We start from the raw sequence: 25,595 nt of genomic DNA, 5'->3' as shown, positions 1-25,595 counted from the left end.
CCTTCCCTGAAACACCGCGTCCAGTAGAAGATAATGCTCTCCACGAGGAATTCCAGGAAACTGCTCCTAGCTCAGTCCTCTGGGAGTCCTTTGACCCAGAGGACTGAGCTAGGAGCGCAAAGGTCTGGAGGATGAATGCATTTGGAGTGGTCAGCAAGGGGTGCCCAGCTGCAACTTGAAAAATTTTGCAAAAGGAGAGAAACTCCACGAAACAAAATACACATGGAAAAATCGCTCCCTTTTTTCAAAATATTTACAGCTTAACATTTACAGGCCACCCAAAGTGTGGTGGTCAGCGGTCCGCAGCCTGCTGGCCCCATGGTGAGGCGTCGGTGATCAGAGCGCTGCGGGGACTGGGCGCAGGGCTCCTGGGGAGGGGGCGGGGCAGGGCTTCTGCTGGCCTCTGTCCTGGTTAGTTTTGGCTCCAGGTACGTGGCTATGGGACTGATTACCACCAGAGCCATCCGCCACGGAAACCACAGAAACGAGCTAACCTTTCCTCCCTCGAAGTTGAGAAAAGCAGGCTTGTGTACGGGTAGAGGGGGGCGGAGAGGGATGTGGACAGAGAGGGAGGGGTGGTGTAAGAACTCTTGTAGTCATAAGGCTCGCCAGTTGGTAGTTACTAGTATTCCAGACGCTTCCTAATGCCAGACAAATGCCCGGAGCCCAGGCTTGTCTGGCTCAGAGATCTATTCAGCCGATAGCAGCCCGGCCCTGGTGGGGAGAGCAGATCTTTCAGGGAGCAGCCTCCATGGCTAATCAAACACAACATTGTTCTCAGAAGGAAGAATGGAAAGGTTTGTTTCAGGAGCATAGCTTTTTTTTTTTTTTTTCCTTTTGAGGCACCCGAGTTATTTTAACAAGTTGCTACAAAACTTGGGCTTCCTGAGGCGAGGCTGTCCTGCACAGTGCATGTTCTGTCCCAAACTCCAGGGAGGGAGGGACCCGAAAATTAGTCATTAAAAAAAAAAAAAAGCCCCAGGCACTTCATGCCTGGAAATGATGTAAGACGCAGCCACTCCTCTGTTAGAACTACAACCAAACAATGCTCGGCGATCGCGGCAGCTGCTCTCCAAATGTCAGCGCCAAGCCCGGCCAAAGGGCTGGAAGGCCACCGAGCCCAGGACTTTGTGCGCTACCTTTGTCGCCCACATTTTCCCCAAGCACTCTCAGGACCCTGGCAACAGGTAACGTGGCAACCTTTGCCTTCTAAAACGGCAAGCGGCAGGATTTCAGAGAACAAAAGGATTTTTTGAAAGCCAGCTGCATCTCCCTCGCCACCCCCTCCCCCGCCCTCTCCCCCCGCCCTCCCCCTTCGCCACTCCAAGTCTGAGAAAACAAAGTATTGCTGCGGCAGCCCGGCTCTCGAGCGCCCCCTGGTGACCAAGCTCGGAACATCACCGATGTACCTTTCAAGGTACAACTTCAGTCCGAGGCTCCCAGGTAAGTCACGCTGGGACGCGGGACGTCTGGGCTGCGTTTGCCCAAAAAACGCAGAGTGGAAGTCAAGAGTCAGAAGTCTTGCTTTTTAATTTATCACCTCAACAAAAATTTTACCCGTGCTGCAGGGTAAGATCTCTGGGTTGAGGTTACTGACCTTTTTTTTTTCCCAAAGCATCCGCTAGGGCAACAGTTTTTGTTTCCTTGGCAAGCTGAAAAGCAAAAACTGCTGTGGCCATTTGGTTAGGTGGATGGCAGTGAGGATGAATAGGCAGGAAACTGAGGATTCCTGGTGGGTGGGACTTGCATTTTCCGTTTTTATCTGAATTTGTCGGTTGTTTGCAGGAAGCTTGCAGGTAGAAGCATTTCTAATTCCCATCGCTTGTTTCCAGTTAGTTGATTTTCAAGGATGACTGAGGATTTCCAAACTGCAGGCCCAGCTTCCCAGAGAGCGTGCTTTGCAGCCCCACCCTAGCTCTTTTATCTCTGTCTGGGGCAAACACCCACGAAAATGCCAAGGGCAGTAGTTTTAACCAGTCTTCTTCCTCTCAGGGCTTCTCCCGCCCTCCGCGGTCTCTGATTTGGAGGAAGGACTGCAGTTGTGAGCTGCTGGTAGCTTCTGCCAGGCGTGAGGGCATCCCTCTTTGTTCCTCTCTGGAAACGTTAACCAGAAACTAAGAAAAGGGTTTAGATCAAAGTAACCGTTCTCTTCAAAAAGTTCCATTAATTAACTAAATTAAAGGAAGTTAAGTGCTGTTTGGAGGAAAGTCATTTTAGAAGGCCCAGGTCCAGGGACGGAGGTCTAAAGCCTCTATGAGAACCTTTAATGAAGCTTGGCAACCAGTTAATATGAGAATTTGAGGGTTACCCTGTGTAAAACCAGTTGTTGCCTAAAATCAGTCATTTCAAAGGAACATCTTGAAAGTAGACAGACATGCGGCTGGTTGTTGCCTTGATCATTTCATAGTAAAGATTAAAAACTGAGGACTCTGAGTAAGAATCATTTGACCGGTAGCTCAGGTGAGTCATAACCTTCATAGAACTAGGCACAAAGGTTCACAGCAGGATGTTGAGAACGCCTGGCTTACTAATTTGCGAGGCGGGGCCGTTGCTTCCAGCAGGGAATGCCTTCATGATTTCATGGCTCATTTTCCCAGCCTCTCCAACAGATGCTACTGAGTCATCCAAGCACACAAGTGACTGCCCTGGCAGTGTCATCTGTTAGGATTAAATTTCCATTTGTTCCATGACTTTATGAAGCAATTTCTAACGATTGAATCAGATATACCACTTCCTCTAGGATCTAGGGATTTTTTTTTTCTTTTTTAATGTTTGTAACATTATGTGAATTTTTCAGAATTTGTCCCAGCCAAGTCAGCAGGTCTTCCTGGGTTGAATGGACTGTTTACAGGAGGGGAAGATTCAGGACCCAAGGTCAGGGTTACAGAATGAAATAAGGTTTCCTGTTTGGGCAGCTGGTCCCACCTCCTCAGGTTCGGGCAGACTGGGTCTTGTTGGAAGATAACAGGCCTGGGATACCTGGGGTAGGGATGGTGCCAGGAGTGGGGAAGGACATTTTGCTTTTAAGCTTCTCATCAGCTAGCTTTCATTTCTTGTTAGATGTCATTTCTTAGCAATACTTGCTTCTATTCCCTGTTAGGTGAAATTTTTTATTTTTTCCGGACCAAACTGAGAGAAAGGAATTAGTTAAGGATATAAGAATCACAAGGTCAGGCATTGTTGTCCGTTGTATTCATGACAACCACAGTACTTAGACCGTGCGTGGCACGTAGTCGTATGGTGGTAAATACTTGTTACGTGAAGGAAGGAACAGGGACGAGAAGGGATTTCCTGGAGAAGCAGAAAAAGGGACTAATAATTAGGAAAGCAAAGTCACCAGGGCAGAAAGGAAATGAATACTCAGCAAAGCCGGACTCTGTGACCTTGGATGTTGCAACATAATCTCCCATCACTGATGCCCACCTCTGTTTGGCCTTGGTCAATTGCTGGCCGAATGCAGCAGTGATTGGCCAGCTTCTGACGTGGAGCTAGAATGTGAAAGGCCCACCTCGTATCAGCTGGAAGCAGTTAGTCCTTTGGATTATCCACCTAACTTCCTCCACCCTCTCTGCTGGGCTTTATCCATGTGGGGCTGTGATGCTCACTGCCCTTTCCCCAGAGCAGCTGCCTTTCCTCCTCCGTTCCTTCCGCTCCTTATTATTCTTTGACTTCTTATTCCTGGTCTCATTTCATGACACCTGTACCATGGACCTGGAAAGCAAGGGAAACCTGGAATGCAATCACACAGCCCAGCAGGACTCTCTGCCGTGGGGCCGTGTCTGGGACACACAGCGGATCTCAGGGGGTACAGAGCTCTGAGGCCAGGTGGAGTGGCTGACTGGCTCCAGGTGGGAGCAGGGTCTCGGGCACACACTGCCCACTGGTCTCCCTTGAAACGGTGAGCTGGCCATGCAGAGCGAGGGTGCTGTGTCCAAACCCAGTGAGGTCATGTCTCATGGTGGTCCGTCGGGCTGAGTCCTCACTGAAACCTCTGGCTGGATCGATCAGGAGCCTCTGCTCTCTGGCCAACACCCTGGGCTTCGGAGAGAAGGCAGACCTTGTGTCAGAGCAGCCGACACTGCGGCCCTGTGGACAGAGGGCTTGGCGGGCTGGCTTCCCCTGGAGCAGAAGCTTTTGCATCAGACAAACTGGGGGAAACAGGATATATGAGGAAGCAAAGAAGAAAGAAAATGTATCCAGCATGTCTTGCTGTCAGTTGGAGGGCGATGAGAAATAATTACCTGTATCTGGAGAGCAAGGCATGTAGGGGGGCCTGATCTGTGCAGTGAGACAGTTAATTATTCGTCCGACTCCTTTCCGCTTTCCTCCCTGAAACCCCCCTCCTCAAAGGAAAAACAGGACAGACTTTTTGAGTTAAGCTGTGGAATACCGTCTACCAGCCCGCTGGGCCCAGAAAGGACACCAGCCCCTTACGACTCTCAGATGACAGGATCGGTGCTTCAAAACGACACCTCATTATCCAACTGTGTCGCTGACAGATGAGGACACAGGTCCAGAGAAGAACTTGGCCGGGGCCCCCAGTCTTCTTCAGTCTGCACCACACAGCAAACACCATCAGCCTTTACAGTGGGTTCGTAAAGGCCACTTCAGACTGCATTCACAATTCCACTGTACAGTTGGGTTTTGGTTATTTGCCAGGATTAACTAAAAATATCAAGGAACCCTCCTACACTGTCGGTGGGAATGTAAATTAGTACAACCGCTATGGAGAACAGTATGGAGTTCCCTGAAGAAACTAAAAATAGAACTACCGTATCACCCAGCAATCCCACTCCTGGGCATATATCCAGAGAAAACCATAAAAAAATCAAAAAGACACGTGCACCCCAATGTTCATTGCAACACTATTTACAATAGCCAAGATATGAGGCAACCTAAGTGTCCATCAACAGAGGAATGGATAAAGAAGATGTGGTATGTATATGCTATGGAATACTACCCAGCCATTAAAAAGAACGAAATAATGCCATTTGCAGCAACATGGATGGACCTAGAGATTGTCATACTGAGTGAAGTAAGCCAGAGAAAGACAAATGCCATGTGTTATCACTTATATGTGGCATCTTTTTTTTTTTTTTGGCCATGCCACATGGCTGGTGAGATCTTAGTTCCCTGACCAGGGATTGAACCCGGGCCCACAGCGGTGAAAGCATGGAGTCTTAACCTCTGGACCACCAGGGAATTCCCTGAGGAATCTAATTTTTCAAAAGTGACACAAATGAACTTATTTACAAAACAGAAACAGACTTACGGTTATCGAAAACAAACTTAAGGTTACCAAAGAGGAAACGTGGTGGGGAGGGATGAATCAGGAGTTTGAGATGAACGTACCCACGCTACTATATATATAAGATAGATAACCAACAAGGGCCTACTGTATAGCACAGGGAACTCTACTCAATATTCTGTGATAACCTATAGGGAAAAGAATCTGAAAAGAATGAATATATGTATATGTATAACTAAGTCACTTTGCCGTACACCTGAAACTAGCACAACATTGTAAATCAACTGTACTCCAGTAAAATGTTTTTAAAAATCCCAGCAAACTGGTGAGGCCAGCACTAAAATCTACCAGTTTACTCTAGCTACTGCCCACGGCATCCTCATTCACTGTGTTTCCTGGAGCCAGGTGCCTGGACCTATGATCCCAGCTCCACAAGTGACTGGAGGCAAGAGAGTTTGGGTTGCCCACCTTCTGCAGAGTGGGGTCCGATTGGAACCTGGGTTCTTCTCATCTAAGCCTCCGTTCTCTTCTTTTAAAGAGCTGCCTTATATTTTCTGTCGTTAAGGTTCTCCTTTGAACCCTCATGAGAGCAATGTCCAGAAGCCTTTTTCTGAATCTCTTGGTCAAACGTGCTTGGAATTCAGAACTTTTTGGACTGTAGAAAGCTGATTTGCATGACACACCCTGGGGGGCCTGGGTACTCTAACCTGTCTGTCTGCAGGAAAAGGTGAAACAGTCACCCTGCAAGTAGTTGCAAGGTCCGGTTTTGGCCTATGGCTTTCAGAGCACTGAAGGATGGTGGCCACCCACTCCTTCAGGTGCCTGCGTGCATCAGAGCCCCCCGCCAGGGACCTCCTCCTCCAGGGCATCTCTGGTCCTGGACGGAGCTCTGGCCCAGCCTGGCCCAGGAGGAGAATGGGGGATGGGCAGTGACTGGGTGGTGGTGGGCTTGGCCTGGTGGGTGGGCAAGATTTCTACATCTTTAAGGAAAAGAGGAATCCGATTTCAAATTTGATAATACTTCTGACATTGTCTCTCTTTCCTCGACCGTGTGAGTTCTGGGTGTTCATTGGTTTGTCGCTGTGTTTCACACACCATTGGCAGAAACACCTTTGTTGGTTTTTGTTATAATGGTAACACGGGTACTTGTAGGGGCTTTTAACTGGCCTCTTCCCACAGTGTGGAATGCTGTCTATAAAAATTACAGAATTAGTAGTCTGAAGATAAACGCTTGGAGGTAAACACTTCGTATCTGCCAGGTTGTGTGCTTGTGTGTGTGTGTGTGTGTGTGTGTTTTGAGCCATCCCTTCCGTCATTCTCTCCCCCATTCTCATCCTGTACCCTAAAGCTATGATCTGACTTCACAGCCAAAGAGATAAAAGTAACATTCTTCTCCTTGGCCCACCATACTTTGTACTGACAGGAGGGTGATTCCACGCTAGGTCCGGGCTGGCTGCAGCCCAGGACACGCACCTAAAAGTTGATCCCTAAGGGCATTCCTCATTCATTAAAGCTCTACCCAGGACACAGCTGGAAAATCATTTTCAGATCACAAGTTTTTATCCCACATTTCCAATCCAAGAGAGAACAGACAGACTCCATGTAAAATAGCTTGAATTAAAGAATAAACCGTTGTGTGGCTGGACATGTCCATGAACTGCAGGCAGAAATAGATCAAGCACTAGAAACTTTTTTTTTCTTTTAATCTAGAACAAGCCCCGCACTGCCTCCTGGTGTGGATTACACTTTACTTTTCGAAAGGAACCGTGGATAGTAAAGCGAAATCATTTTGATTCTTTTGGATTTCTACTGTCCTAGGTGAAAGGTTTTATTCATCAATTCTTTGAAAAACCAGCTATACCCACTGCAAACCTACCAAATGAGAGGATGTTAAGCTGTTCAGTGGGTTGTACGTTTGGGGCCTTGTTTGGAATTTCAAGCTCATGTTACGGGACTGGCCGGTGGTTGCAATTTACACCGTTTATCAGGAGGATTGCAGAAGTGCTGAGGTGCCGGAATGCGGAAACACTGGAGGAGACCCGCGCTGGTCTTTGGATCAACATTAATTACCAATAAAGAGTTAGGAAATTGATCACAGGGAAGGGAAGCATGTTAATGGCCACCGCTCAAAGGTTCAGCCCCGTTCAGTTACTGATAACCTTGCCTCGTCTCCAGATAAAAGCCAGCCTTGTCACCCCCAGGCACCTGGCTGAGAGGTAATAAAACTGTTGCCTTATCTTCTAAGAGTGGAGTTGGTCCAACCTCAGTCCGAGGTAATTACAGTAAACTGAAATTGCCTGTCATTTACAAAAAAGGGAAGGCAGTAAGGCGGGAGATGGTGTTTGTCTCTCTCCTTGGATTTTAAAAAGAAAGCAAGCAAAACAGCCAGAAGTTTTCCAGGGAGTGAGAAAAACAGCCCGGCTTGGCCACCCTCTCCTGGGGGTAACGGATTGCAGGCGGCTCAGGTCCCCGAGACGATCTGAAAGAGAGGCTCCAGCTGATGAAAATGCAAGCAATCTTCTTAGTCTGTCCTTTCTAAATGTAAATGACAGAGTCGGAGCCCTGCTAGGGAGGGCAGGAAGTCTCAGTCTTACGCAGTGACTCATTCACTGCTGTTAGCTCCAGAAGCTGGATAAAAAGTTTTAGCAAAAGCAGCAACAAATCTACTTTAAATCCTGGCACAGTAAGGAAATTCCTCTCTTTCAGGCCGAATGCCATCCACACAATAGAGCTCCTGTCGACATCTCATTTACAATCTACCCCCAGGACACAGACAGGACCATTTCCATAAACCCGGCTCAGAAACACCTATTGTTCAAAATCTTCAACTAGCCACAGGCTACCACCACTCCCTATTGTTTTGTAAAATAAAAGATTTAGAAGGAGCCAGATTGGGACCTGGAAGCTCTGAAAAGAGGAAGGAAAAAAGTCCCTTTGACCCGATGCTGTTGGAGAACGTGCGTGAAGAATAAAGTTAATGGATTTTCATTTTTACAAGAAGTGCATAAGCAACGCCCGCTCCCTTCCTGAACTCGTGATCGGGGATTCTGAAAGCAGTGCCAACGGGTTTGGTACCTGAAAAGTCAAAGGCTCTACTTACCCTATTCTCTGTCTGACAAAAGCCCTGATGGCAGCCACAGCAAAGCACCAGGTGAGTATTCGATCTGGGTTGTTTCCTTGGGATTTATAGCTTGACTCTCCTTTCTAAGTAGGATTTTGAGGCTCGCTGCAGAACCTACCCCCTGCCCGAGGACGAATGGTTTCCTCCTTTTCAACACCACCATTTTGCTCCCTCTTAGTAAAACCTGGCCACTTTCTGGAATTACATAATGTAGCCTTTAGACGCTTTTTCTTCAGATAATCCTCAAATAAAGAGGTACATTTGTGTTGACCAAACAAAATGGGCATTTCTCAAAGACTCAGTGTCTACCCTCCGAGTAGATCTTCAAGTTCACTTTCCCTATCTTAGCAAGTAACTCCTTTTTCTACCCAGAGTTCAAGCCACAACTCTGGGCATCACCTCTAATTCCTTTGGGTCCTTCCCTCCTATCTCTTAAATCCTTCTGGAATCCTTCCACATCCTACAATCCACCTTTCTGCTTCCCTAGATCCTATTATTTCCTCTCTGGAAGATGACAGCAACTTCCTACCTCAGCGTTCCTCAAGCTACCTGTTGTGACTTCTTAACGGGTCATGAAATCAGTTGAGGTGGGTCATACAGTTTCACCATTAAAAAAAACACAACGGAATAGATTAGAAAACGTCAGAGTGCATCAAACAAAGGAAGAGTAAATTTGGTTTCGGGACGCTTGTGTCAGTGTGTGTCCCGAGATCTGTGTACATTCTGGGTTAACAGGTAGAATGTATCTTGTCTGTCAGGAGTTTGAGAAATACTTTTCTAATTGGTCTCACGGGCTCTGTCTTGTCCCTGGCTCCAAACTTATACACGCTCAGAGCAGGAGGGGGAGATTATGAACGGAACCGGCTGACAGCTCTGCCCTCGGGATAAAGACATGGGTCTGGGGCTTTGGAGATTCTAATTACTTAGTTCCTCCTCATCCTTTCAGGTTTCAGAACTCTACGTCCTCCCGACCACTTTTCCTTTTAGCTGTTCAAGCCACCAAGTTCCCTGGCCTTTGCAGAGGGAATTTCCCTATAGGAACGTTCTGTCCTCTTTCTCCTTCAGGTATCAGCTGAGGTGTCGCCTTTTCCAGGAAGGCTTCCGGAAGTCCCTCTAAATGCCTCCTCTTAGTTCTCATGAAAACCCCTGACTTTTTTTTTTTTTTTTTTTTTGCGGTACGCGGGCCTCTCACTGTTGTGGCCTCTCCCGTTGCGGAGCACAGGCTCCGGACGCGCAGGCTCAGCGGCCATGGCTCACGGGCCCAGACGCTCGCTCCGCAGCATGTGGGATCTTCCCGGACCGGGGCACGAACCCGTGTCCCCTGCATCGGCAGGCGGATTCTTAACCACTGCGCCACCAGGGAAGTCCACTCTAATTTTATTTTTAAAAATTTTACTTATTGATTTGCTCATTGATCTGTTTGGCTTGGCACTTATGCAATGACTTTACAGATGCTAAGCGTCCTTCCTGGCTTGGAAAACTCCTGTTCATGCTTCAAGATTCACTTCATCTGTGTTCTGTGAGCCCCTCCTACATATGTTTCCTATAGAATTCGTCACACTTTGCTCGTTCCTGTTACACTGATGCTCTGGTATGAAAGCACAGGGAAATTAGTGATCAGGTAGATCTTTGTTTCCTGTTATACTTATTTGTTGGATTAAATGACTCTATGGCAAATGCTATCATACAAGGTCTCACCAAACCAGACTGTCTGTATTTCAAAGAGGTGCTCAGCCGTGGTGGTCCAGCTTCCACCGGTGGTGTCTGGAAAAGGCAGTGCCTTGAAGGCAACCAGACCTGGTCAGATCCTGACCTGCCACTTACTGGCTGCAGGACCTCAGATGACTCAGCTCTCATCCCTTTTCCTCATCTGTTGAGTTTGGGTAACAGCCGCGGTGACCTCACAGTGTCATGAGACGGATGATGTAGTTAATATGATGTAAGGGGACATGGTGTGGCACTTAATATCTCAAACACAGGAAGGAGGCTCTCTTCCTTCCTTCCTGCATTATTTGTTACAACAAAATTCCAATAATACAAAAACCATCTTGCAAACTCCCGAGGAGATTTTACTGGAGGGGGGGAGACCCTATCCTTTCCCCATGTTGGGGTTTCTACAGCACGAAGAGCCCTACGCAGAAGTTCCATGTTGAGAGCACATTTTAAGATGCCTGTCCCTAGTGCTGAATGTTAAAATTTCATCTCGTCTCTCTGGCCTCAGCTCATAAATCCTCTCCTTAGAGAGGCCTTCCTTCACCACCCAGCTTCGAGCAGCCCCACATTCTGCCCTCCCAGCCGTGGAGCCACCTACTGAGAGGAGGAGATGCGGGGAGAAAAGAAAATCACCTATGAAGGTGTTGCATCTTTCCTAAGTGCAAGCCCTCCCCTCGGGTTGGGAGTTGTGGCTTGCTTGGTCCGTCTTTATCAGCTTTGTGCCATTGTACCCCATCCCACCCTCTGCAGCCCCCATCTCCTTAAATCACACAGATGACTGGCCCCAGCCTCTGCTGTCTTGTATCTTGGAAAATGCAGAAATGGCCATGAACTTCTGCGGTCTTGGGGGATGGTTCCCCGTCAGTGGTTTAAAACTGTCTTCCTGCTTTCTATGTTACCACTCAGTTCAGAAGAGACAAAAACAAACCCAAAACATTTTCAAGTATGTTCTGCTTTGCCCTCATGGTCAACGCTAATAACTTCCAGCTAGAGGGGGCTGGAGGGCAGGATGTGAATGGGACCAGCTCACTCTGTTTCAGTTCAAGTACTTGAGAATTTAAAAGCACAGACCCTCTCCAAGCACTGCTTAAGGCCTGTCAACTAAATCTCCCTAGTTTGCCAAAGTGACTAGGTAGGATACTAGCCCTAAAATGATGCACTTAAATTACTAAAAACCTATTAAGCAAACAGCAATAAGTTTGCTTTCCATGCCTGAGAGGCGGTAATGCATGATGTTTCAGAATATACGTTTTGGAGGCAGACCTAGGGAGGTCTGTTTAATCTGTTTAAACATCAGTTTTTTACTATGTGAAATGGGAATAGTAACCCTTGCAGGGTTGGTGGGAGGATGAAACGAAGTAATATCTGAGAAATGCTCAGACTATTACCTGACACATAGTAAGTGCTCAATAAATAGTACATGGTAACAACATCAACCATTTCATAAGGGGAATCCCTTTGTTTTGTCTTAGCAGCCAGTAAGCCGGGTGTACCCCTGCTCCTGTGCAAAAGGCCTGTGAAACTCTGAAGCTGTACTTGTACACAGATGTGATCCGATGATGCCATCTCATCTCCATGGCAACCAGGTGTCTCAGTTATCTAGTCTGGTGCCAGGTAAGCGGTAGGGGATGAAACAAACTGAATCTCAGGCTAAAACTGTATTGTTCAGTACATCCACCAGCAGTGCTCCTGTTACAGACACACTCAAAATTCTGATTTCACGTGACCTTTACATTCACGGTTTTAGTCATAAAAGTACTTCAGAAACATTGACCATCTCAGACCATACTTTTATTTTTAGTTACTTCCCAGATGTTTACCTGAGATAAAAATAAGCAAAACCACCAAAGCTTTTCTACTAAACATATCTCAATGTCTGTCATTTTAGTCCATTTTTCTATCGCTAACCTAAGGATAGATTAGAAAGTATGTTGTCAAAAGAACTTTTTTGAGCTTAAGAGAATGGTTGGCAGCACGTTATTTTATAAGTGATATTGGATATAAAATAAACAAAAGCACTCTGGAGAACGGAGTAAAGGAAGCAATATCGGTTGAAAGGGCCCAGTGCCTGGTACCCTGAGGGAGTATGAATTTATGAATGAACGGAACACTTGGAAGAGCCAAAAGTCTTTGGAATTCCAGGTCCATAAATGAGTAGGTCTGTGACCTAGGGCAATGCGCTTAACTACTTTCTGTTCATTTTACAGCAATCTGTAGGATCGGCATCAGCTGTAGTAGTAACAATTTTTACTTTTTTTGCAGCCAGCTGAGTGATTTTTCCAAACCACAGTGCTTCCTGGAGCAACGTAAATTGAGCTGGCCTTTGGCCGAGCTGGGGCTCTGGGGATACCACAAAATGTTTCATAAAATTTGCATAAAGTTGCAAATTTAAGCAAAATAGGAGGGGAAAATGCTGTAAAAATTAATAGGGCCAGAGGGAGTGTTCTCTAATCATCTAGTTATACACTTCCCCCTCCCAGCTGCCCCCCCAAACACTCATAATATTTGATATAAAACTAACATGGCGACATATAGCTGCAATAAAAAGGAACTATTCTTCCAACACAGCTCAGGGTGAAGCTAGGTAGATTTTAAAAGGGATTGGAGGGGCTTCCCTGGTGGCGCAGTGGTTGAGAGTCCGCCTGCCGATGCAGGGGACACGGGTTCGTGCCCCGGTCCGGGAGGATCCCACATGCCGCGGAGCAGCTGGGCCCGTGAGCCATGGCCGCTGAGCCTGCGCGTCCGGGAGAGGCCACAGCAGTGAGAGGCCCGCGTACCGCAAAAAAAAAAAAAAAAAAGTGATTGGAGTCAAACGTAATTTGGAGAGGAGACAGAATATAGTTTGTTTGAATGACGCACAAATCAACAGTTGTTAATTTTGGTGGTTTTTGAGTAAATGAGTAGGAGAATTGGGACTGGCAGGTCTAATGTTACCCCAGTGCCTGTTAGGGGTCTCTATTTTCTTGGATAGAAGCTTTCTTCTAGAGGGAACGAGTTCAGAAGCACTGAATAACTAGGCTTCAGAAGGACCCTGCTTGAATTTGGAGCAGGGAGGACAGCAGGGTCACAAGCAGATAATCTCCGAGAGCTGCTGGAGGATTGGCCTTGGAAACATCCAGGGTAGGAGAGGAAAAAAATCCAAGGGCAATCTTGGCGGGTGGAGGCGGTCGGGGCGGAGATAACAAGTCTGGGCAATAGGAGAGGGAGGCGATGGGTAAGGGGAGGCCAAGAAAACATTTTTCATTGCTTTGTCTGAGGCTGAGGCAGCCCTGAGCAAAACTGTGAAGTAGGTCAAATTTCTTGTGTCTTTCTCTCCCTAGGGCATCGGAGACCTGCCACCACCATGCTGTTCCCCGTCACTCAGTTCCAAATTTATGAGATTGCCTCAGTCCCTTAGGTATTTGTTCTCTGAAAGGTAAAAATGTAGCTAGTCTGATAAAATAATGCATTGGAGGATGGCTGGGGGGCGGGGGACGGGGGATTGCATTTTTAAAAGAATTCTTGCAAACGTTTCCTTCATCCAGAGTAATAAATACGTGTTTAAAAAGAGGGTCTCTGACGAACTTATGGTTACCAGGGGGGGAAGGGTGGGGGGAAGGGATAGTTAGGGAGTTTGGGATTGACATGTACACGCTGCTAGATTTAAAATGGATAACCAACAAGGACCTACTGTATAGCACAGGGAACCCTGCTCAATATTATGTAACAATCTAGATGGGAAAAGAATTTGAAAAAAGAAGAGATACATGTAATATATGTATAACTGAATCACTTTGCTGTACACCCGAAACTATCACAACATTGTTAATCAACTATACTCCAATATAAAATAAAGAGTTTCTTAAAAAAAGAAAAAAGAGGGTCTCTGTAAAGTCTGCCTTAATTCCAAGGAGGGTCTAAAATTGGGAATTTCCGGATGCTAATAGACCTAGAGTGGCAGTAAACAACTTTCCTCATAATTAAGCCTAGAAGGGGAAGAACTAAATTGTATACTTTACGTGTTACAGGTGTGGAATTGTGCCGAGTACTTTTTACATATGATCATCATTCCTTTTTACAGAGTTGGAGACCCAGGTAAAGTTCAGAGCGGCTCGTAACCTGCCCGCAGCCAACGGCATATTCCAAAGGTGGCTAAAACAATATTGTCCATCCAACATGGTCTTCTAGAACAGGGGTCAGGAAAATCTATAAAGAGCTGTACAGTAAATATTTTTGGTTTTGCAGACCATGCAGTCTCTGTCCCAAACAACTCAACTTTGACATTGTGGCAAAGCCAGAGACGATATGTAAAGGCACGGACATGGCTGCCTTGGGGAGGTGAGCCTGATTTGTTCCAAGGGTCGTAATTTGCCAAACCTGCTCTAGAACTTTGCCACTTCCCATGGTGAGGTGGAGTCCGATACCCCTCCCCTTGAAGTTGGGGAAGTGTGTGATTTGCTTGTGACTGAGAGAGTACGCAGGAACTGACAGTGCATGACCTCCAGGGCTAAATCAGAAAAGGTGATGCTGTTTCTCCCTTAGTCCCTGGGACATCTGCCTGCTTGGAGCCCTGAGCCACCACAGAAGCGTCCGATTTCCCTGAGGCCACCATGCTGTAAGGAAGCCCAAGTCAGCCTCGTGGAAAGACCCCATGAAGAAGCCTGGAGACTCTTAGGAAGAGGGAGAGGTGTTCAGCAGCCCCCAGTGATCCAACCCTCCACCCACCCAACTGCAAGCTCAGAAGAGACCCTGAGCCAGAACTACCCAGCCAAAGCTCTTCCCAAATTCCTGCCCCACAGGAACAGAAATAGTAACACGATTGCTGTCGTTTTAAGGCACTAAACAAAAAACTTAGAACCCTGTCCCAAAACTAGTGAGTGGCAGATATGGGATTCAAACCTAGGTTGGCTTGACATTCTATTACATGATCATTAATCATTCTATTAAATGATTGCTTACAGCAGCCTTTTTAAAAAACGGTGCTAAAATATATGTAACATAAAACTTACCATGTTAACCATCTTTAAGTGTACAGTTCAATAAGTACATTCACACTGCTGTGCAAAAGATCTCCAGACCCTTTTCATCTTGCAAAACTGAAACTCTACCCATTAAACAAGAGCTTCCCCTCCCTCACCCCCAGCCCCTGCAAACCACCCTTCTACTTTCTGTCTCTATGAATCTGACAACTCTGGGTCCCTCATATCCTGTACGTGGAATCATACAGTGTTTGTGATTTTTGTGACCGGCTGATTTCACTTACTATATACATGTGTGTATTTCATATATGTATATTTTAAGCCCTTGTTGGGTAGTGAGTCTGACCAGCGAGCAGCAAATGTTTGTCAAGGGAAAATGTCAGAGACCCCAGGTCTTATAAGTCACAGATGCAAGGTCCCAGGAGGGACTTGGCAACAGCAGTTACTCTGACAATGACAATTCAGTGTCCTGCCTCTAAAGGGCTTTGAAGAAAGCGGAACCCATGAATCAAGAACAAGATAAGGCTGTTTGCTTTGTTTCAACTTGCTGGCTGACTTCCTTCTCAGAGCCATGCCTTGAGGATGAAATCATTTTCTACCACGCAGCCCCTGCAAAGACCATCAAACACAAGCCCTCACTGTCAGCTCCTTTATTTCCTCTGGGTCCAGGGTGTGTATTGACTTGGTGGAATGTCTGTGACTTGCTGTAAATTGTGTATCAAGCAAAAAACTTTCTGCAGGGAGTTGGCTTTCGGGAGGGTGAGCATTAAATGCTGCTTCTTGCTTAGAGAGACTAAAACTCAGCCTGCGGGGGCTTCTTTGGCCTCCTCCACCTTCCTCCCATCCCTGACCTAAGACCAAAAGGCAGACCTGGGCCGAGGTGCACACTGTGACGGTCCCAGCTTGGCCCACCCCTCCCCACCTGTTGCACAGAGAGGATGGAAGGGATTTTTGAGTCTCCCAGGATCCTAGCCAACTGTTATGAGCTGAGTGTGTCCTCCCTCCAGTTCAAACGTTGAAGCCCTCACTCCCAGGACCTCGGGATGCAAGCCTATTTGGAGATAAGGGCTTTAAAGAGGTAATTAAGTTAAAATGAGGTAAAATGAGGATGGGCTGGAATCCAATAGGACTGGGTCCTTATAAAAAGAGAGAGAGACACCAGGGGCGTCTCACAGAGGAAGGGTCACGTGAGGATGCAGAGAGGACACAGCCGTCTGCAAGCCAACAAGAGAGGCTTCAGGAGAAACAGCCTGCCCCCACCTTGACCTCAGACTTCCAGGCCCCAGAACTGTGAGAAAGTACGTTTCTTTATTTCTGTTGTTTACGCCGCCCGGTCTGTCGTAGTTTGTTACAGCAGCCCGAGCAAATTAACACGCCAATAGAAAGTCCACAGCCTGGAGGCTGGGACTTCAGCCCAGAAGAGTTCTGAGGGTGATCATCGGAAACTCAAAAGGCAAGAAGGCTTTGAGTAGAGTTCCTCCTTCTGCATCTTTCACAAGCGCCTGCTGGCAGGTTTGGGAGGCAGTGCTGGTGGCCGAGCCTGGGGTGAGCGCTGACCTGGGGGAGGCCCAGGGGGGAGCCTGGAGGCTCCTGGCTCAGAGGGCGGGGCACCAAGGCTAGAGTCTAGAAAGTCTGGCAAGCGTGGGGAGACTTAGTGGGTGTTCGGGGCCTGGTCTAAGAGGCACTTGGCTAACTCCCTCCCTCAGGGCTCCTACCTTCCTCCCCCCACTACCCGTCCTCCGTGCAAGATGCTTCATTACCAGGCGAGTCCGAAGGAGGGATGGCATCATGCAAATCCTGATAAGGTTTCGGTTTTTCTTTTGCGGGAAGGGCACTGTGATATAGGAGGGTAAGCAGCTGTCGGATGGCTGTAGTGGTGAACAGAATGAAGGCCCCTAAAGATGCCCACGTCCTAATGTTCAAAATCTGTGCGTATGTTCCCCTTCCATCGCAAAGGGGGATTTCAGACGTGATTAAGTTAAGGGTCTTTTTTTTTTTTTCTGGCCGCGCCACGTGGCACGTGGGATCTTAGTTCCCAGCCAGGTTTAGGTGGGCTCAGCTGGGGTGGGCCAATGAAATCTCACAAGGATTCTTCTAAGAGGGTTAGTCAGAGAAGAAGTGACTCGGCGCAGGGTGTGTGTGTGTGTGTGTGTGTGTGTGTGTGTGTGTGTGTGTGCGAGCGAGAGCGAGCGCGAGCGAGCACGAGCGAGCGACGAGGGAGAGGTTTCAAGATGCTACTCTGCTGCTGTTTTTGAGGACAGAGGAAGGGGCCATGAGCCTGGAAGTGCAGGCGTCCTCTAGCAGCTGCAAAAGGTAGGAAACGGATTCTCCCCTGGAGTCTCCACAACAGAGTGCGGCCCTTGCAGACCCATTTTAGACTTCTGATTTCCAAAACTGTAAGATGACTGGTGTTGTTTGAAGCCCCTAAGTGTGTGGTAAGGTTACAGCAGCAATAGGAAATCAACACAGGTGGTAAGGATGAACGTCCTTGAACAGCCGCTATCACATTTCAACATGCGGAGATACATGCCCAGAAATGGAGTCACAAAGCTAAGGCTTCCATCAGTTAAAATGGTGGTTTTCAAAGGTGGTCCCCCAACCAGCAGTGCCAGCAGCGCTGGGAACTTGTGGGTCAAGTTCTCAGGCTCCACCCAGACCCAGGATTCAGAAGCACTGGCGTGGAGCCCAGCAATCTGTGTTTTTAAAAGCCCTTCAGGGGCTTCCCTGGTGGCGCAGTGGTTGAGAGTCCGCCTGCTGATGCAGGGGACACGGGTTCGTGCCCCGGTCCGGGAAGATCCCACAGGCCGCGGAGCGGCTGGGCCCGTGAGCCATGGCCGCTGAGCCTGCGCGTCCGGAGCCTGTGCTCCACAACGGGAGAGGCAGCGTCAGTGAGAGCCCCGCGTACCGCAAAAAAAAAAAAAAAGAAAAGCCCTTCAGGTGATTCTGATACACACTAAGGTTCACCTTCAAAATGAGTGACTGGGCTGGTTCTTCAGGAATGAACGGTAGTCGTGGACCCTCGGATGTGTGTGTTCCTAGCGAATCTACAGTTAAACTAGTTTCCTGGGGTACACCGCTTGGCTTGGAATCTGGGAATGATGGGCACAGTTATCCCTCCAAGATGGGCTCTGCGGGGAAATGTGGGAGAAGGGTGGCCTGGAATTCAGTCTCCCTGGGGCTACAGGTCCCCACCCCCTTCATAGCCTGTGCTGTGCTAAAGAGACCGGGAAGAAGGCTAGATTGTGGTTACAGCACCCCTGCGAGATCTTGTCTATTTGTCCCAGCCTGGGGCGGCCTAAGGCGTGGCTGTTTCCCTCTCTTCTTTTCCCAGCTCCTTGCCTGCCTGAGGCAATCCCAAACTGGCTAGTTGGAAAGATACTCACTTTAGAAACGTGAGTGAGGTCGCGCCTTCCTGCCAGAGCTTACAGTTACGGAATCACGCAATGATTTCAGTCCTAGGTCAGCCTCCTGTTAGCTGGGTGATCTTGGGAGCTTAATTTTTCTGAGTCTTGGTGTCCCTGTCTGTAAAGTGGGCATGCTGAAAGTACTTCTCTGATAGGGTTGTTGAGAGGTTAAGTGAGATAATACAGGTAAAGGGCCCAGTGCAGGACTTGGAACAAAGTAAATGCTTAATACTACTGTGGTGAATTGTAATTAATTGTAGTTAATGTTATTAATTGCAATTAATAGCCATTATTTACACCAGCCCTGATATTAATCTCCTATTTCCGGGCTTCATGTATATAATGGATCAATACACAAGTTCACTTATGTAAGGGATTCAGTCCCTTTTAAGTTCTGCTGACATCTCTCCTTGAGCTTCTTCAAGGCTCTGTGAAAAGGAAAAGTCTTCCTCCCTATAAAATGAGGGCATTTCTCCTAGCTTCCCAGCTGATGGAACTTTTCTACGCAGCCCCTGGGCCTCCAGTGGAGGGATGCTAGCTGGACGTCAGTGGGGATATTCCCACCTTCCCGCACTGCCTGCTTTCCTCCGTCTGGTCCAGTCCCACCTGGTAATTTTCCTTCCTACCCCTCAGGCCCAGCCCCATCTCCCCCAGACAGCTGCCACCACATCCCTCTGCTTCAGAAGCGGAAGCAAGGGGTGTTTTAGGACCTTTCCGGGTGAGTGACAGCATTTGAGATGCAATTGATAAAACGCCCGTGCTGAGAGGAACCAGACTCCCCAGTCACCTCCGTGCCGCCTAAATTGAGCCTGTCGGAGCCTGTCGGATGTTTGTCTGTGCAATCCGGTCACGTCCACCTCTTCTGTGAGATGGTGGGCTGTGGTGACCTGGGTGTGAACTGTCTCTTTGGGGCAGTGGGTCTGGGACACTCTGCACGCGCTGGGCCACACGGGGACTGGCCGCTGTGACTGTGCCCCCGAGCTTGCGTCGGGCTCCGTGGGGGCCACTCAGGGTATCCGTCCCTGTTGGCGAATGAGGTCTTATTGCAGCTCACCGGGGAGGCTGCAGGGTTTTTCCTCGGCTACCACGTGACGACCCAGGGACAACATTCCGGGAAACCAGAAGGGCTGGGCGGGCCTCTGGAATGTCAAAGGAAACAGCTTGGCGAGGCTGGGGGCTGGTTTCTGCCGTGTCACTTCTCTGACCAGCAGGCGCTTTGTAGCCGTTCACTTAGCACCTGAACCCCACAAACGTTAAGACGTACCTTTCTTAGAAGGGAAGGGCCAGCTTATTTTTCCTTCACAGGAACAGTTCATGATAAACAGGTCACGTTAAAGACTATTTACAAGAATAGGGGAAACTAACAGAGGAAGACTACCCCACCCCCTTTTAATTCAAATTTTATCTTATTTGTTCTGTTTAAAGGGAGGGATTGGTCATAATATTACCTTATGCGCCGAAGGGAACCTGTTATGGACTGAATGTCTGCACCCCCTTCCCCAGAGGCTTCATATGTTGAAGGCTCAACCCCGTTGTGTTGGTATTTGGAGATGGGGAGGTAATTAGGCTTAGATGAGGTCCAGAGGGTGGGACCCTGGTGATGGGATTAGTGCCCTTATAAGAAGAGAGGGTACCGGGGAGTTGTCTCCCTCTCTCGGTCCCCTTCTCTCTCTTCACATGGAAAGGCCATGTGAGGACAGGGTGAGAAGGCAGTGTCTAGAATCCAGGAGGGGAGCTTTCTCCAGACATCTACCCTGCTGGCATTTTGATCTTGGACTTTCCAGCCTCCGAAACCGTGAGAAAACACATGGCTGTTGTTTAAGCTTTCCAGCCTATGATATTTTGTGAGAGCATTCTGATAAGACTAAGATAGGATCTCAAGAGCAAAATAATCTAAACTCCAAGTAATAGACCACAAAGACCCAGGTGGATTTCACTGAATGCCCCTCCCTCCTGTCCTAAAAGACAAAATACATAACAGTCCCATATAGATGGGCCCCCACAGATGCTCTGAGAAGCAAAGTCTACCCACCACTCAGAGAACCTGCAAAAGGGAAGAACCAAAGTGATGAGCCCTTGAATCTGCCCGGTGCCTGCCTCATAGTGCCTGTGAACCGAGCAGGACCCTACGGGGCCTTCCCGGGACAGACCCCTCTCTCCATCCACAGCCGCAGCTCCTCTCTGAAGTACCTAGAGAATGGTATCTGATGCACATTTCCCGAGTTGTTTTACAGATGCTAAAATGCCACCAAATGGAAGAAATGAACTACTTGGTGACCATGAGCATGTAGCCCCCAGACCTACTGGTGCCTAAGGATTGACACTGTTAACCATCCTGTCACCTCACCATCAGCCAATCAGAGAATTGTACACAAGCTGGGCTGCCCCTCCCTCATCTTGCCTTTAAAACGCTTTGCTGGGGAGTTCAGGCTTTTCGAGTACTAGCTGTCCCAAGCTCCTAGCATGGCACCTTACAGTAAATGTTGTACTTTCCTTCACCACCACCTGGTGTCAGTAGACTGGCTTTACTTCGACCAAGTGGACCCAAGTTTGATTCGGTTACACCACTGCCTCTACTGCCTCGGGGCTCCTGGCAGCGACTTCTACCAGGCTTTGCCTCTCCCTTCACGGAAATCTTTACAGTACATGCCTAATGATTTTGTGACAGTCAAATCTTACAACGATTCAGAGGTTACGTAAAGACTTGGGCACGTGCCACCTACTCGCTTTGGTGGCCAAGACCTACATGCAGTTGTGCTGGCATTTTTGATCATCACACCCTGTTTGAGGTTGCATGTGTGTTTGGGGGGTGAGTGGGTCACAGTGGTGAGGAGAGACCATCTTCAGGTCAAGCATGTTGCCCTGGAGATGCTCAGCATCTGCACAGATCCCCAAGGTAGCGCCACTTAAACACTGCCCCCAACAGAAAACAGTCATAGGCTGAATTAGCGATTCTTTTCAGGAGATTAGATTTGGGGCAATTTCAAGCATTCATAATAGAAAAATAGTTTGCTTTAAGGCAGTTAAACTAAAAGCATACATTTTAATTCTGAGGGACAGAAAGTCAGTTAGGGCTTGCCTAGGTTTGGGGTCAGAGGGTGGAGAGTGACTAATTGGGGGGATGGAAACGTTCCAAACTTAGATTGTGGGTGATGGTTGCACAACTCTGTGAATATCCTAAAAAAACAGAAAACAAAAAAAAAAGACACTAATTATATACTTTAAATGGGTGGATTTCATGGTATGTGAATTCAATTTTGAAAGCTGTCAAACGTTTAATTCTGAAACAACGTCATGGTCTCATAAAAATAGCCCTAATATTTTATTAGTGTTAGTAATTTTTTTTTGTAACCAAATTTTTCTGGTGTGTGATTACTAAGTCTTTGGGTTACATATGCTCTTGAGAAGAACAGATTAAAGAAGTTATAAGGCATCAGAGCTCAGGGAAGACACTGACCAGATCCCAAGCATTGGTCAGTCTTCCCCTACGCTCCTCCCTCCAGCACAGACCCATGGGGTAGAAGGTGCCACTGGAGCACATGTGATTCCTCATACCCTATCTCTGCAGTCCTTCCTCTATACTCTATAGCCCTAAATGTCATCCTGTTGATTCTCCAACAGGAGGGCATATCAGAATCCTGCGGGGTCGGGGGAGGGATGTGGTGGGGGATGGTTTTTGTAATTTGAAAAAGCATAGTTTGCCTTGTAATAGAATATTTTGTTAAATTTTCTCTCTCTGTGTATATAATATTCTTAAAGAATAATTACAAAATGAACATCCTGTAACCACCATCTAGGCCAAGATATAGAATGCTGGCAGCACCCCAGAAGCGCCTGGTTCACACCCCCGTACGTCTTTTCCCCTTTATAAAGCTCTGCCCATCGCAGAAGTAACACTTTTTCGAATCTCCTAGTCATTTACAAATAGTTTTTTCCCCCACAGTTCTTCTAAAGCTTATCTTTTATTTCTTTACACATGGCATGTATATCTGTATTGTAACAATTCTAATAATTCAACATCTTAATCCTCAGAGGGTCTGTTCTCTTCTTGCTATGATGCCCTGTTTCCTTGTGTGCTTGGTTATTTTTAAAGTCATTTATTAAAAAAAAAATTTATTTGTTTTTATTTTTGGCTGTGTTGGGTCTTTGTTGCTGCACACGGGCTTTCTCTAGTTGTGGCGAGCGGGGGCTACTCTTCATTGCGGTGCGTGGGCTTCTCATTGCGGTGGCTTCTCTTGTTGCGGAGCACGGGCTGTAGGTGCGCGGGCTTCAGCAATTGTGGCTCGCGGGCTCAGTAGTTGTGGCTTGCGGGCTCTAGAGTGCAGGCTCAGTAGTTGTGGTGCACGGGCTTAGCTGCTCCGCGGCATGTGGGATCTTCCCAGACCAGGGATCGAACCCGTGTCCCCTGCATTGGCAGGCGGATTCTTAAGCACTGCACCACCAGGGAAGCCCCGTTTGATTATTTTTGACAGTGTAACTGGTCACTTTCCTTGGAGAATTATTTTGGACAGCTATTTGTGGCCTAGGAAAATATTCCTTTTTCTGTAGAGGATTATCATTTGAACTATTCATGGATTGAGGGCGTTTGAACCGCTCAGTTGATGTGAATTTGGGCCAAGGGCATGAAAGAAGTATGTATATGGTTACAACTTCTCATGAATGGATAATCTCTTGCCTTCTACCACCACAGGAGTTTTTTGTGCATGTGTATTTTGTTTCGTTTGGAGCTGGGGTTGGGAAGTGTCTCATGTGGAGATGGTTACATTCTGATTCATCCTTACCTATAGAGTATAAGCTTTTGGGGTGCATGTTGTATGGGATAGGATTTTCCTGTTAGATTTCTCCTTGGGCAGGCTCTGGACTTTAATGTCTGTCTGCTTCTTCCTACTAAAGGGGACCATCAAAACCTGAATTAATGATCAACCTGATTCAGCAAATGCCCTCAGGGCAGGAGCAACTTTACTGTTTTGGTTACCTCTTCCACTTTCTGCTTTCCAGTAACTCCTTACTAACTCATTAGATCTTTGATGTTTTTAAGAATATATATGTATGCTTATATATATATGTGTGTGTGTGCATACGTGTATATATCCTGTCATATTACTAGAAGTGAAACCCTATCAGAACCTAATTTTAAATTTGGAAAATGAAATATCTATTGGTTTGTATATTACAGTGACAGAAAGTAAAACCTAACCATATCTTTTTGGCCGGAGGGTGCTACTGTGAAGGACTCTCAGCGTGATTGGGGTGGTGGAGCAGGGGGAAGACAGGGGTGAGGCAGGGAAGGGGGATGCTTTGCATATTTCCCTTAGGAGAATCTCTCAGCCTTTCAGAGTGGAAGGAGGTTGTTTATGCCAGGGTGTATATATATATATATACCTATAGGATATCAGAAGGGGGTATGGATTTTTTTAAAGTTTAGAAACACAGTCCATAACGGTATTCAACCCTGTTTTCTAAAACTTCATTGAGATTGCAATTCTACAAATTTTGCAATGAAGAGGTTCTTTTACGTCTTGGGTCATCGACTCCTCAGATTATCTGTTGAAAGCTATAGACACTCTTCTCCAGAAATAATTCACATATGCACACATGTACAAAGTGTGGTTTTAATTTCAGATGGTTGTAGGGACTCTCTAAAGGTCATTCATGGACCCAGATTAAGAACTTCATCTTGCAGTTGGCTATTTGTTCACAACTTTCTTATGTTCAATCCAACTCTTTTTTGCTTAACGGAACCCCCTTACGTTTGATTCGAACGTTCAAAAATAAAGAAATTGGCGATATCCAATTCGTAACCCCGCATTCCCCTTCCTCATAGGTATGTTTACATAGTCATCAGTTCCATGAATCCAATCTCCTCCATCTCATGGATTGCCTTGATCTTGACAGGCCTTCCCTAATAATTACAGGCTTCTCTGTCTCCAGTCAAAACCTACACTGTCCTCTGAGTTATCTTTTTTTGCGGTACGCGGGCCTCTCACTGTTGTGGCCTCTCCCGTTGCGGAGCATAGGCTCCGGACGCCATGGCTCACGGGCCCAGCCGCTCCGCGGCATGTGGGATCCTCCCGGACCGGGGCACGAACCCGTGTCCCCTGCAGCGGCAGGCGGACTCTCAACCACTGCGCCACCAGGGAAGCCCCTGAGTTATCTTTTGAAGAGGCAAACTTGATCACTGTATTCCCTGCCTGAAAGGTCTTCAGTGACTCTTCCCTTCCTAAAGGATGATGCCCAAACCCCTTGTTGGGATTCTTATAACTTAACCCTTTCTCTTCTGCTTCTTCCTATTCTCTCCCTAGACAGCATTGGCTCCTTTTTCAAATATAATATAATTGACATATTTCCTGCTCTTTGACTTGACACACACTGTTCCTCTGCCTGTAATTTCCACCCTCCCTTTCTTTACCTGGCAAACTCCTACTCATCTTTCACATGTCCTGTCTGCTATCACCTCTTCTGTGAAAACTTCCAGAATTATCCACACTGTCCCTGTGCCCTCTTAGCCCGTAGAAGATGCCTCACCCACCTCTCCTCCCTGCACTGTGATTATGGATTTCTGTCTTCCCAAGACGTCAGACCCCCTGTCTTGACCGTCTCTAGCCCTGTACCTCCACAGTACTTGGCTCAGTAGAATTTTAAAAAAAATTATAGTTTTACACATCTTAAACCCGTTCATATGTCTTTCTAAGGAAACGGATCTTTCTCTAAGAACAAAACTGGACTATCAGACAAAGGACCTCAGAATGAGCCTGATTACCTAATGGGCAGCTGGGGTACCCTGTCCTTATTGTTACTGTTTTGTAATTTTGCGTGTATATGTTTACGGACATTTGTAGGGATAGTTAAGAAGCAAGAAAGAGGCAAAGGCTAATCAAGGAATTTCACTTCCTAATTTTAAGTGCCACGCTCTGGTAAAAGAAAATGAATGAACTGCAGATTCTAGAAAGGTCTCCGTCTAGGTCTTTCCTCTTGTCTGCCTGTAGAAATACGCTCCGTTTATTGGGTAGAGGGTAGCCACACTTTGCTTCCGGGGCCACTTTCCTGTATCTGTGATTTTGATGATGCTTTTAAAAATGTTTTCTAGTTCTTTCAAGAATATATTAATACAGTAGAGTTTTGGTAAGGACCAATTCCAAATATGGTAGGTA

At 47.1% G+C, this 25,595-nt stretch overlaps 1 protein-coding gene and 1 long non-coding RNA gene across 15 annotated transcripts in view; one reads left to right on the top strand and one right to left on the bottom strand.

The window, feature by feature from the left end:
• Nucleotides 1–25,595, bottom strand: part of DLGAP1 (DLG associated protein 1) — a 320,351-nt gene that overhangs the window by 66,572 nt on the left and 228,184 nt on the right. The window lies entirely within an intron of this gene.
• Nucleotides 8,885–13,911, top strand: LOC132436157 (uncharacterized). Its single transcript, XR_009521721.1, has 3 exons — nucleotides 8,885–8,956; nucleotides 11,558–11,696; nucleotides 13,403–13,911. It is a non-coding gene; the product is annotated as an uncharacterized lncRNA (long non-coding RNA).

The sequence above is a fragment of the Delphinus delphis genome, chromosome 13 (genome assembly GCF_949987515.2).
Source record: "Delphinus delphis chromosome 13, mDelDel1.2, whole genome shotgun sequence".
NCBI lineage: Eukaryota > Metazoa > Chordata > Mammalia > Artiodactyla > Delphinidae > Delphinus > Delphinus delphis.
This window is presented reverse-complemented; position numbering and strand designations above follow the sequence as displayed.